This window comes from Xyrauchen texanus, chromosome 3 (assembly GCF_025860055.1).
Source record: "Xyrauchen texanus isolate HMW12.3.18 chromosome 3, RBS_HiC_50CHRs, whole genome shotgun sequence".
Lineage (NCBI taxonomy): Eukaryota > Metazoa > Chordata > Actinopteri > Cypriniformes > Catostomidae > Xyrauchen > Xyrauchen texanus.
In genome coordinates, this window is record NC_068278.1 from 40,503,476 (window position 1) to 40,518,446 (window position 14,971).

Here is a 14,971-nt window from a genome sequence, read left to right on the forward strand (position 1 = left end):
AACAGGTTACCAACAACATGACATACTTGTGAATAAATTAAACAATGTATTACTACAGTAATATTGTAGTAACCATTGTTAATTTTGTGGTTACTATGGTTTTACTACTAATACAATGGCAAATCTATGGTTACTGTAGCAAAACCATGGTCATTTTCGTACTGTACAGGGTAGATAAAGTGTGCATCTGTTTATGTGTCTAGTTAATTTTCCAAAGGCCATCTAAGTATAAGGTAAATAGGCCTATCGACAGTATACACCAGTCCTTTTTACATCAGCATATATAGGTCCATTTCTAATTAGGGGTACAAGTTGAATTTTCCACTAAATCTCAAACATGATCTTACATAAACCAAATATATTGAATTTAAAGGGTGCTAAGGCAAACTCAGGATAACCTGGTTTCAGATATTTTTTCAAAAATTTGAAATTTTAACTGCTTTATATGTCAACTGTGTTACGGATCAGTCAAGTAATTTTTCACAGTTTAAAATACCAAGAACTAACATGGCAACCTTATTTTATAGATGATGTGACCACTTACCAAAAGCAACACTTTAATATAAAAATTATTTAGAGGGATAATACCGGTCTAGTTTCACAAATGGAAGTCAATGGTCATCGCATTTTCTCAAGCAAGTCGAATTTTGTACTCTTTTAGGTGAAAACCAAAATCATTGTTCATCCATAACATTAATGTGAGATTGTCAAAAGTTGGTTGTGGATGCTTGTCATAATTTCCATGGATGATTGAGTGAACTATTACACATACATACAAAGCACAAATCCACAAAACATATAATTCTCCTTTCCATGATCCCCTTTCACAATTGAGCTAATGTGATAACTCAGGTCCTGAAGAAACAAACATAGAGACAGATTTGTAACATTCTGGTGATAAACATAAAAGCGGCAAATGCTATAACAGTTTATCAGTGCCAAAACAATATATGATTTATTCTTTAATACTATGTTTGTACAGAACTGTCCTCAACTTTATGCATTTATCAAATTATACCCTACATAAACATACAAATGTCCCACCTGTCCAGACAGCTGTCGATACTTTTTCTCAACTTGACTGAACTGTTAAGTCTATGTCGCTAAATTTGATCAGAAAACAACCTTCACTCTGTTTTAACTTTTTCTGCTGCTTTGCGGAGAAAAACATAATTATTACCTAGTAACAATGGACAAAAATCAGTGCAATCAATAGAAGCTCTCTTCTTTAGAATGTTTAGAACACAGACATCAGTGTTTCCCAACCTTTTTTTGTCTTCTCTACCCCCACAGCCCCAACGGTAAAGCCCAAGTATTCTGGACTTCGTTCAGCAGCATCGTCAATAATAATTTTAAAGTGGCCATTATTACAATGATTCACTTTTAAACTACAACAATTTATACACATTGGGTACTCATTTGGGTGTACATGTAATCACTGCCCTACAGTACATGACCTGTATCATTATACAAGAAGCAAAATACAGTACAAACTGGGAGCATGTCAACAAACAAGTGATAAAGATGGGTTCATATTGATCCACTAACATTTTAAATGCACACAAATCCCTGTGTACTGTAGAGTGGGTTAAGAGAGAGCAACCCACTGACTTTCAGTATCAGCAAAACCCTTATTGCAAATAAGTGACAGTTACAGCACATGACAAGACACGGTGAAGACAATTTACAATAGAAATGTAAAAATGTTTCTCGAAAATAAGATTTGCATTTGAAAATGATATATTTGCTGAGTTACTGGACAAAAAATCCCTGTAGATGTGCAAATTTCCTGTCTTTTCATCCCCGGGACTGTGGGTGTTTCATCCCCCTTCTCGCTATATCTTGGCTAGAATTCCTGACTTCAACAAAATATCTAGCATAACAATGGGATGGTATGCACAAGGTAGATCCTATAAAATTAGGAGTGTCCTGTTTCAGTTCACGTTTTAATTTTGATTTATTTTTATGTACAGTACCTATCATTTTTCAGCATTTGGAATGTAAGCCAAACTATGTTTCATTGTGCCATGTGGTACCACGTTCAGTTCTTTAATTGTATGCCAGTCCTCATATTTAAGTAATGCAGGGCCTCCACGTTCTCTCAGGCCTACATAGTAGTCTAACTGCTTCTTTTGCTCTTTAGATATCACTGCTGTTTTGTCATTTTAGATAATTCAGTAGATTCCTAAGAATCAGGACACACAGTACCTGATTAGACTTACCGGTATTGTAGAATGGGACATACATTTGAAAATGTTTAGATTACAAGAAATGTGTCTTTGTTTTCAGCGAGTCTATGTCACATCTAATTTTCAATCATTGGCTGAAATTTAAAAAATGTAAAAGTTGTATTGCAAGTAACAAACAAACAAAAGTAACACATGACGTTATGGTTTCTATAATTACATTAGGCAATCGATCAGGTATGAAAGTTTAAACGAAAGTTATGAAGTGTCAGCGGATTTAGAAAAGAAAATGTAATGGTTAAAGGCAGGGACGGATTACCGACCGGGCCAGTGGGGCCAGTGCCCAGGGGCCCTTGACTACCAGGGGGCCCTTGACTGGCCGGGGGTTCCCTGGGCTTTAAGGCTGCACAATCTAGTTTGGTGATCCCCCCCGTATGAAGGCATTTCAACGCCATTAATCCGTGCGCGTAATTGATGCTCGCACGCGCAATAGATTAAAGCCACTCGAGGAAAAGGAAGAACTCGCACGCACATTTTAAACCCTCCTCACATCATTGCCGCACGAGGAAACAGGAAGATCCCACATGCGCATGACATCTCCTCCGCGCGCAATACAAGATCTTGCATGCGAGGACGTGCCTGACAGCATGCGCAAGACAATTCCCCAAAGTCTCCCGCTCGATCTAATCTCATCTGCTGCTTTTGCTAGCTCAAACAGTGACACAAAGTTAAATATTTAGGTATCTGGATTTCTAAGTCAGTGGATAATTTAGAATTTTTTTTGATAAAACTGTAGAGAAATGTAAATTAATTATGAATACTTGGCTGCAGAGAGACATAACGCTATTCTGAAGAATTTTATTGACGAAAGTAGAGTCTTTCTTGATTCATTTATCTGTGTTTCTCAATAGCAGCTTCTGCTAAAAAGCTAAAAGAAATAAATACATTTAATTTTGATTTTATATGGAAAAGGAAAAGTCATTATATACGTAAAAGTGATATGATCAAAGATTATGAAGACGGAGGTCTTAAGAAGATTGACTTTGACATTATGAATGGGGCTATTAAGCTTAAATTGTTGCAATAGTTTTTTAATATTGAGTCCTCATTCTGGTTTGAGATTCCTTCAGCTGTATTTATAAAATGTGTTGGCATAAGTTTTCTGTTACAATGTGACTTTGATCTCCATCCATCCATCCATCCATCGTCAACCGCTTATCCTGTGTACAGGGTCGCGGGGGGCTGGAGCCTATCCCAGCTAACATTGGGCGAAAGGCGGGGGACACCATGGACAGGTCGCCAGTCCATCGCAGGACTTTGATCTCATGATAGAAAATCGTTTGGTTACGTTATGTAACCTCCGTTCCCCGAGGGAGGGAACGACACGTTGTGTCGGAGAAGCGACACTAGGGGTCTCCCTTGAGCGCCGATATTCACCTCTGATCTATTGAAAAGGGCCAATGGGAGTTGGCAGTCAGTATTTGCATACCCCGCCCCCGGACATACGGGTATTTAAGCGGGGCAAATACGGGAGTTCATTCAGGATTTTTCTGAGGAGCCGGAAATGGTCCGGCCACAACAGTGGCTCGGTTCAGCGACATGGCAGAGGAAAGACACAACGTGTCGTTCCCTCCCTCTGGGAACGGAGGTTACATACGTAACCAAACGAACCAGGGCTCGTGTGGAAAGTATGGCGCGGTGGTAGATCCAGCCTTGAAAGGGGGGAGTTGCTACAGCACGGCGACCGGGGCAGCTGTAACTGCCTAAGGGAGACACGGGGGTCCGCTCATAAGGGGACAGAACCGTGGAATTACACACAGGGGGAGTCCGAACAGGAGGCCTTCTTATTTTACCTGTGGAGCCCCTATACCAGTACAGGGTGGCCACCAGGGTACCCGCAGTGGCTTGGGTCGGCGAGTTCCTCCGCTGAACCGTGGACCCGGAGGGCTGGGGCGGAATCGACCAGGGTCCCGACTCGGAGTGGGGCGCCCTGGGAAGAAGGCGCACTACTTTACCTCGACGACAGGAAAGGGCGCTGGAGCAAGCGATCCACCCGGCCAGTCGGTCTACGTGTTACCGAGTTCTACGGGCTCGGACCTGAGAAAACATGAGACACAACCGACTCAACGCGGAGGTTGTAAAACCTTGCGAATGTGTTGGGTGTTTCCCAACCCGCGGCTCTACAGATGTCTGCTAGGGAGGTGCCCTTGGCCAGTGCCCACGAGGACGCAACACCCCTTGTTGAGTGAGCTCGGACCTGCAAGGGTAGGGGCACGGCCTGGGTGTGATAAGCCAGTGTGATGGCATCGACATCCCAGTGGGCGAGCCTCTGTTTGGAGACGGAATTCCCTTTCTGCCGTCCCCCAAAGCAGACAAAGAGCTGCTCAGAGCGTCTGGTGCTCTGTGTGCGGTCCAGGTAAATGCGCAGGGCGCGCACTGGACACAGCAACAAAAGGGCTGGGTCTGCCTCCTCCTGGGGCAGCGCTTGCAGGTTCACTACCTGATCTCAGAATGGTGTGGTAGGAACCTTGGGCACATAGCCCGGTCACGGTCTTAGGATCACAGACGTATCTGCCGGACCGAACTCCAGGCAAGTGTCGCTGACAGAGAATGCTTGCAGGTCCCCGACCCTCTTGATGGAGGCGGCAGCGATCAGCAGGGCCGTCTTAGAGAGAGGGCCCTGAGTCCAATTGATTCAAGCGGCTCGAAGGGAGGTCTCTGGAGTCCCCAAGACTACCGAGAGATCCCAGGAGGGAACTAGGCCTGGCCGGGAGGGATTCAACCTCCGGGCGCCTCTCAGGAACCTGAGGATCAGGTTGTGCTTGCCCAAAGACTTGCCGTCTACAGGATCGTGGTGGGCGGCAATGGCGGCAACATAAACCTTGAGGGTGGACGGGGACAGCCTCCTGTCCAGCCTCTCCTGTAGGAACAGGAGCACTGACTTGATAGCGCATCTCTGCAGGTCTTCAGTTTGGGAAGAACACCAATCTGCGAACAAGCGCCACTTTAGGGTGTGAAGGTGCCTGGTAGAAGGGGCACTGGCTTGGTTGATTGTATTCACAACAGTCGCCGGTAAGCCGGCTAGCTCTTCCACATCCCGTCCAGGGACCAGACGTGGAGGTTCCAGAGGTCTGGGCGTGGGTGCCAGAGCGTGCCCCGTCCCTGAGAGAGGAGGTCCTTTCTCAGGGGAATTCGCCAGGGAGGAGCTGTCGCGAGAAGCCTGAGTTCCGAGAACCAAGTCCGAGTGGGCCAGTAGGGGGCCACTAACGTGACTTGCTCCTCGTCCTCCCTGACCTTGCACAGCACCGGTGCAAGAAGGCTCACTGGGGGAAATGCGTACTTGCGCAGCCCCGAGGGCCAGCTGCGTGCCAGCACGTCTGTCCCGAGGGAGCCTCTGTTAGGGCGTACCAGAGCGGGCAGTGGGAGGTTTCCTGGGAGGCAAACAGGTCTACCTGGGCCTTGCCGAACCGTTCCCAAATCAGCTGGACCGACTGGGGGTGAAGCCTCCACTCCCCGCCGGGCAGGCGTTGTCGTGATAGCGCGTCCGCTACGACGTTGAGCTTGCAGGGGATGTGAGTGGCGCGCAGCGACTTGAGTCGCTGCTGGCTCCATAGGAGGAGACGGCGGGCGAGTTGTGACATGTGGTGGGCGCGTACGCCGCCTTGGCGATTTATGCACTGTGGTGCTGTCCGATCTCACGAGGACATGTTTGTCCCGAACTAACGGGAGGAACTTCCTGAGAGAAAGAAGGACGGTCAACAACTCCAGGCAATTGATGTGCCAACGCAGCGGGGCCCCTTTCCAACGGCCCGCTGCTGCGTGCCCGCTGCCCGGACCGGGAGGCGTCGGTTGTGACCAGGACGCGTCGGGACACCTGCTGCAGGGGCACTCCTGCCCGTAGAAAGCAGAGGTCTGTCCAGGGTCGGAGTGTTTTGAGGCAGGCGGGGGTGATCCTTACCCGATGCGTGCCGTGGTGCCATGCTTGTCTCGGGACTCGAGTCTGGAGCCAGTGCTGGAGTGGTCTCACATGCATCAACCCCAGTGGCGCGACCGCCGCGGAGGACGCCATATGCCCCAGGAGCCTCTGGAAAAGTTTTAGAGGGACCACTGTGCCTGGCTTGAGGGAAGCGAGGCAGTCCAGCACCGACTGAGCACGCTCGCTCGTGAGACGTGCTGTCATTGAGACTGAGTCTAACTCCAACCCGAGAAAAGAGATGCTCTGAACCGGAGTGAGCTTGCTCTTTTCCCAGTTGACCTGAAGCCCCAAACGGCTGAGGTGCCAGAGCACCTGTTCTCTGTGTGTGCATAGTAACTCTCGAGAGTGTGCTAGGATGATCCAGTCGTCGAGGTAGTTGAGAAATGCGAATGCCGGCTACTCTTAGCGGGGCAAGGGCCGCCTCTGCGACTTTCGTAAAAACGCGAGGGGACAGAGACAGGCTGAAGGGGAGGACTTTGTACTGGAACACCTGGCCGTCGAACGCGAACCGTAAGAAGGGTCGGTGTCGTGGCAGAATTGAGACATGGAAGTACGCGTCCTTCAGGTCTACCGCTGCGAACCAATCTAGATGCTGAACGCCAGCCAGAATATTTCTCTGCGTGAGCATTTTGAACGGGAGTTTTAACAAGGCCCGATTGAAAACTCGCAAGTCCAGGATTGGTCGTAAGCCGCCGCCTTTCTTGGGTACAATGAAGTAAGGGCTGTAGAAACCCTTCCTCATTTCGGTTGGAGGGACGGGCTCTACCGCGCCCTTGGCTAAGAGGGTCGTGATTTCCGCGGACGCCCCTGAAGGGGGGCGGGAGCCGAGCAAACTGAATTGCGTAACCGAGTCGAATGGTCCGGTGCAGCCAGCGTGATGCGTTGGGAAGCGAAAGCCACGCTTCCCTGCTCTACGCTAGGGGCACCAAAGGGACGAGTATTTTGGACGTACCCGGCGGGGCCTCGCAGCGGGGCGGAACAGGTAATGCAGCGTCGGGCGGCTTCGTTGCGGCCTGAGGCTGAGGTGCTGAGAATAGACTCAAAGCACTTACCTTGCTCCGCGCACCCGGCAGGGGGCGGGTTCGTGACTGAGGAGGAGGTCTGATGCTGGCGTCCTCTGGACTTGTCTGAACCGGCCGGCTGGGGGACAGTCCTGGGCAGGCGGAAGGCGGGATCGCCGCGTCCGGTGTACCGGGACTGTCGTAATCTGAAAGCAGATTGCCGTGAGAACGGCATTTGCGGGCCAGGTGACCCAGAGGCAAAGGAAATAGCTCTATTATTGAGAATGTGGAAAATGTAAAAACAAAGGATTCTCCTCCCGGCCCTCCACCGGGGAACGGAGAGGTCTTACCACCTCCGGAGCTAACGGAGCTCTGGGTCGGTCGTCTCAGGAGCGCCTGGGAGCCTTCCGGGTCCTCGAGGGGGTCCGTGAGACGAGGGGGCATCCCCTTTCTGCGGGGAGCTCAACGCGGGGCTGAGAGCTAGGCCTGCTCTCGTTCGTTGAGGCGGAGCACCACTTCCTTTCTTCCTTGAAAGCCGCAGGAGGACGCCCTCGGCGAGCAGACAGGGCATGGCCCCTGGCAGCAGGTTTGCGGCGGGGCAGGACGTGTGACCTGGCCTCCGTCTGTTTCTTCACCACTGAGGACTGCTGGGTGGAGTCGTCAGGTGGTGTCGCCGAATGGATCTGGGAGACTGGAGAGTTTTGAGAAAGCGTGCTTTGTCTACCTCTTGTACTATGACCAGATCCAGTCCATTCGGCCGTTAGGCGGACCGCGCTTATCCCGAGCTCGTGAGGGGAGCAAGCAAGCGTGCAGGGGGGGGGGGTTTCAAGCGGTTTTTACCGGTGAAACGCAGCCCGCCATTATCCCGGGATCATCTTCATCGCTCGCGGCGCCTGCGTCAATCCCGTAGGAAGGAGGCGAGGAGCGGAGGGCGGCTGAAGTGGCTTTCTTCCTCACAAGAAAGCAGAGATCGCAACGCTGCTGCAGCTATGTTCTCAGGCTGAAAACATAACCCATTGGAGAGCATGCTCATCCCGAGCCCGGACGGAAAACAGCAAGCGTGCCGGGAGGCGGGGGTTTCAAGGGGTTCACCTGGCGAAATGCAGCCCGTCATTGACCCCAGATCGTTTTCATCGCCAGCGGCGCCTGCCTCAATCCCGTGGGAAGGAGGCGAGCGCTGGGCGGCTGAAGCTGCTCTCTCTCACTACAAGAGAAAGCCTACGACCGCAATGCTGTCATGGCTATGTTTTCGTACTGAAAACATAGACCATTCATAAAAACGCTGCCTGTGTGTTTCGCAACCCAGGTACACCAGGCGGTTTTTATGACCGTCAGAGGTGGGGAGAAATCACCGCCTCCAAAAACTACACAGGGGCAGAAAGGCATCTTCAGAAAGACGCGTCCTGAAAAGGACGTTCAACGCCGCTGTGTTTGCTCTTTTTAGAGAAATTTACTCTTTTAAGGAAAATAACTCTTTTAATATACACAGTGTGTATGTGTGTCTGTGCTGTCGAAGCGCTCAGGGGCAACAATGCACGCCGTGCAAAGTGAAGGAGAAAGCCGCTGTTGTGCGCCGTCAAGATCCAACAGCATGCAGATCGTCAGAGGAAACAGGAATGTTTTATAGTGGTGTGTAAACTCGCAGCAACTGCAGACAGACCATCGGCTCCGAAGAAATTTTCTGAATGAACTCCCGTATTTGCCCCGCTTAAATACCCGTATGTCCGGGGGCGGGGTATGCAAATACTGACTGCCAACTCCCATTGGCCCTTTTCAATAGATCAGAGGTGAATATCGGCGCTCAAGAGAGACCCCTAGTGTCGCTTCTCCGACACAACGTGGAGAGAGCGACAGAAGGGGAAGTAAACTTTATACATTTTCTAACAGATTTTTGAGAGATGGTTTACAACAACAATGTTTTCCAGGTCCTGTAAAGAGATCTAACATTTTTCATAATTTGGAGAAGAAAGAAGTGAGTGAAATTAGAACCAATTTCTGTTAATTTCCTGTTGCCCCTTAATGTAAAGAGGTGTACTTATGAATCATATTTATCCAACTAAATAATTTTTAAGAATAACATTTATTGTTGGGGACTGAAATCTCTGTCAAATGTCAGAGATAGAAACAGCTGAACACTTGTTTTATTTCAATGTAATTTGGTGTATTCATTCTGGAAGGATGCATTTAGCTTGATGCAAAAACAAAAAAAAAACGTTAGTTTATTAGTTAAGCTCCCCCCCAGTTTGGGCAGGATGTGTTCTCTGCGGGGTCTTTTCCCCCTGAAAGAATAGGAGTTGGAAAAGAACGCCTTCCCCGATGCGTGTTATATCGGTAAATCTAACATCTAACACTATATGAGGGGAAACATAGAGGGAGAAAAGGCTGCGGCTGGCACGGCCTGCTCCCATGCTTGACAGGTCGCTTGTTCCCACTACCCAAGAGAATCCTTGGTCGGATGCCAGGAATCTAATAAAAACTATATGATGTCTTAGTGGGGTGTTGGGGAGGATTACATACAGTCTGATGCTCATGCTTCTTGGCATGCTATAGCTTGCTGCACCAGCATCAGCAGATCACGTAACACGGTTCAGTGTAGGTGGCGCTATTGAATAGGGACCACTTGTGTCACTACAATCGACACAACGTCGAGTGAGTGACAGAAGGGGAATGTTTTCAGAGACGTTTTCAAATTTTTAGTCTAGGTGTGACGAAAGAAATTCAAGTTAAAGAGACTAAAAAGTGTAATAAATCAGTAGGGAGGACCTTAATTTTAAAATACATATGATATTCAATGTGTAATGCTTCAAACAACAAGTATTTCAAAGATAACATATATACTGGTATCCAAAAGTTTGGAATAATGTACAGATTTTGCTGTTTCGGAAGGAAATTGGTACTTTACATTAACCAAAGGGGCATTTAAATGATCACACAGTAAAGTCAGGACATTAGTGATGTAAAAAACAGCACCATCACTATTTGAAAAAAGTCATTTTTGATCAAATGTATTTTGATATAATGTATTCCTCTTTTGTATTTTTTGTATTCGCTTTGGATAAAAGCGTCTGCCAAAGGAATAAATGTAATGTAATTAAATCTAGACAGGCCCCATTTCCAGCAGCCATCACTCCAACACCTTATCCTTGAGTAATCATGCTAAATTGCTCATTTGGTTCTTGAAAATCACTTGCTATTATATCAAACACAGCTGAAAGCTATTTGGTTAGTTAAATGAAGCTTAACATTGTCTTTGTGTTTGTTTTTGAGTTGTCACAGTGTGCAATAGACTGGCATGTCTTATGATCAATATTAGGTCAAAAATGGCAAAAAAAGAAACTGCTGTCTCTAGACACTCACCAGTCAATCATTGCTTTGTGGAATGACAGCTATACATTGCTTGAAATTGACAAAAAACAGAAGATTTCATACAAAAGTGTACACTATGGTCTTCAAAGACTAAGGACAACTGGCTCTAACAAGGACAGAAAGAGATGTGGAAGGCCAGATGTATAACTAAACAAGAGAATAAGTACAGCAGAGTCTCTAGTTTGAGAAATAGATGCCTCACATGTCCTCAGCTGACAGCTTCATTGAAATCTACCTGCTCAACACCAGTTTCATGTACAACAGTAAAGAGAAGACTCAGGGGTGCAGGCCTTATGGGAAGAATAGCAAAGAAAAAGCCACTTTTGAAACAGAAAACCAAAATAAATTGTTAGAGTGGGCAAAGAAACACAGACATTGGACAACGAAAAATTGTAAACAAGTGTTATGGATCTTAACCCCATTGAGCTTTTGTGGGATCAGCTCGACTGTAAGGTGTGTGAGAACTGACAGCAGTTAAATAACAATAATTACAATAAGGTTATTTAATATATAAATCAATTTTTTTGAAAAATATACAGTGATATATATCATGATATAAGATTGTGGTCATATTGCCCACCCCTATTAGCCAGTTATTATCACCACTTTCCTCCCTATAGCCATGGCACGGCTGAATCAATTAAAGTGAGAAGGATAACATGAATGCACTAATTCTATCAATGTACACTATGCATTGTAAAATAAATTGTGCACCCTTTTAAATCCAAATGGCACAGGTGAAGTTCTGCTAAACAAATCTAAACATACTGGAAAATCAAAGTTTTTGAAAAGACTTTGCAATTACATTAAACATACCACTGTTATGGAGAAGAGTTCCAGCTATTTTGTTCCTTAATTCTTCCACTCCCTTTGCCGTATTTAAGAAAACACTTGGCTCCTCTCTGAGTACTGATTCAGCAAACTAAAAAAGAAGAAAATAAGCAATTTGATCATATAGAGAAATCCAAACATACAGTATATTAGACATCAGCAGACCATATACACCACAACTATTCTAAATTGTGTTTCCCATACAAAGACACAGCTAGATGTGCCATCTTGTTGTTTTGGGCAAGGCAGTGAATCACTTGACCACCTTGACATATTGCATTCCTTGTGTCGCTAAAATGCTCTTAACATATGAAAATCATCTTTATTGTAACATTGAAATATAACTGATTTTATTAAGCAAAGATTATAGATTTAGCACATAAAAATATATTTACAACACATCACATTTGATATATTTACAACTTCAACTATCTTGTTACATCCTGGCATCGTTAAAGATTTGGCAAACATTCTCCTTAGTGATGTCAGCAAAACCTTTTAATTTTTTTAATCATTAAAAATATTAATAGTTGAAAAATTGTGTGCCTTTTTTATACTGGATATGTATTTGAGAAAATGATGAATTGTGAGTCACAATGTGATTGTGTGATTTTGGTAGATTAGTTTGGTTGAGTTTGCACTGGTGAGACATGTTTTTTATACAAAAAAAAAAAAGCATTATTCAGAATAACTATCTGCGATTATATATTTAAGTGTGTTTACCATGATAAACGTTCTAGACAACACTTCTTTGAGAGGGACTATTACGACCTCTTTGATCTCTCTAAAGAACCTCCTCTACACAAAGTCATAGATTGTGTTATCTCTCTTACAGTCTATGAAGACTCACATACATGTTAAATATTTATGATAATGTAAACAATTGTGGCTACTGGTTACTATAACCTGGCAATACGATAATGATAATTAACTAATTTTGAAAACTATGTAAGCAACCAGACAGAAAAATGAGGGAGGTAGAATCCAGGCATGTGGGAAAATATAACTCCGCCCAGTAAAAATAATCAAATGCAGTATGGGACATGTAGTGTTGCTTGTTTTAATATATCAAAGCAATTTTTATAACAATCTGAGCATCCAGACAGAAGAATGAAGGAGGTAGATTCCAGGCAGGTGGTTAAAAATGACTGTCCATGTATTACCCCCCTGAATAACAAGACTGTCTACTTCAGTACAATGAAGTGCTTTATGTGACATTGTTGCATTTATTAATAAACCAAACCTATTTTTATGACTATTTGAGCATCCAGCCAGAAGAGTGATGGAGGTAGAATCCAGACAGGTGGGTTAAAATGACTCTTTTCCCAGTTATTAGCTCCCTGAAAAATAAGACTGTCTATTTCAGTACAAACACCTGCTTTATGGAACCTATACCATTGCATTTATTAATCCACCAAACCTATTTTCATGACTTTCTGAGCATCTAGACAGAACATGGAGGGAGACTGAATCTTGGCAGGTGAGCAAATAAGACCTCTCCCAGTTATTACCCCCCTGTATAATAAGACAATGTCAAAAGAGTCAAAAACTCTATAAGACATACATTGTAGCATTTTTGAATCCACCAAACCTATTTTGAAAACTATGTAAGCACCCAGACAGAAGAATGAGGGAGGTAGAATCCAGGCAGGTGGGAAAATATAACTGCGCCCAGTAAAAATAATAAAATACAGTATGGGGCATGAAGCGTTGCTTAAGTTAATATACCAAACCTATTTTTATGACAATCTGACCATACAGAAGAATGGAGGTAGAATCCAGGCAGGTGGTTAAAAATGACTCTGCCCATTTATTAGCTCCCTGAAAAATAAGAGTATTTCAGTACAAACACATGCTTTATGGAACATATACTGTTGCATTTATTAATCCACCAAACCTATTTTCATGACCTTCTGAGCATCTAGACAGAAGAATGAGGGAAACCTATTTTTAATGACTATCTGATCATCCAGCTAGAAGATTGAGGGAGGTATAATCTATACATGTGGTTCAAAAGGACTCCGCCCAGTTATTGCCCTCGTGAATAATAAGACTATGTCAAAATAATAAAATACAATATGGGACACGAAGCGTTGCTTGCGTTAATATACCAAACCTATTTTTATTACAATCTGACAATCCAGACAGAAGATTGAGGGAGGCAGAATCCAGGCAGGTGGGTAAAAATGACTCCCCCTGAATAATAAAACTGTCTGTTTCAGTACAAACAAATGCTTTATGGGACATTTAGTGTTCCATTAATCAATGCACCAATCCTATTTTTATTACTTTTTGAGCATCCAGCCAGAAGAACAAGGGAGTTAAAATTAGGTAGGTTAAAATTATCCTGCCTAGTTATTACTCCCTGAATATTGAGGCTATTTTTGTCAAGAGTCAAATGCTTCTTTTGACTCATAATGTTGCCTGTGTTAATTCACCAAACCTATTTTTTTATTACTATCTGATATACAGGGAGTTTGAATCTAGACAGGTGCTGAAAATTATTTTGCCCATAATAAACAGATAATATTATTATTATTATTATTATTATACAGCCATTGACCTAGAAATTAAAAATTGGCACTCCATTTCAAAAAGGTTACCGACCCCTGCTATATAGTATGTTGTCTCATCTAATGAACTAAGTATAGGAAAGGATTAAGATAGACTGCGTGTAAGCTTGGTTTATCTCAATATTTTTGTTCTGACAGAGAAAACATCACATTCAGCCTGGGTATCGATGACATTCAGGGCCTAAAACTGCATAAGCAGTATTTTTTTTAAGACATAACAGTTTTTATCATAACCTCAATTCATTCTAGCACTAGGTACTGTTGTCACGGTACCAAAATTTCAGTAGTCGTTACCAATACCAGTGAAATTTCACGATACTCGATACCATTTTCGGTACCAAAGCAAAACACAAAAACAGGTTACTACACAACACTCTTTTAATAACAAAGTTAACAAAACATTAGCAGCAGAACTAAGAACAAAAATATGCCATTGAGCAACACTTTCATTTAAATATATTATTTTTTAATTATAACAAAACTGAACATTGTATGCTTAGAAGTATTTTTGAACACTTATATAAGTATATTGCTTCAACTTTTGCAACTTTTAATTTACATTTTTACCAAGCACTAAAAAAAAAAAATAAATAAACAAGCATACAATAGAATGAATAAAAACAATTTCCAAACTAATGTGCAAAGTGCTCTCTTATTAATAAAGCTGCATTTTACTATTTGTATTCATGATAAGAAATGCACATGGACATATATATATATATATATATATATATATATATATATATATATATATATATATATATATATATATATATATATAGATATTATGAATAAGTTCTAATCTAGCTGCATTAAGCATCAGTGCTCGAGGGATGAGCGTCCCCGAGGCAGAGTCTCTCTCAGCCGGGTGCAGTTTCAATCTCTCCACCTTAGATCGGGACATTCGCGCAACTTATAGAAGAGGCACAGATAGTTATTAACATGAGCTGCTTCTGTATTATTTGAACTTTAATAAAGCTATAACACATTAAATATAACTGCATTTAAGATGTAACGCCGGGATGTTTCCTTTAAAGA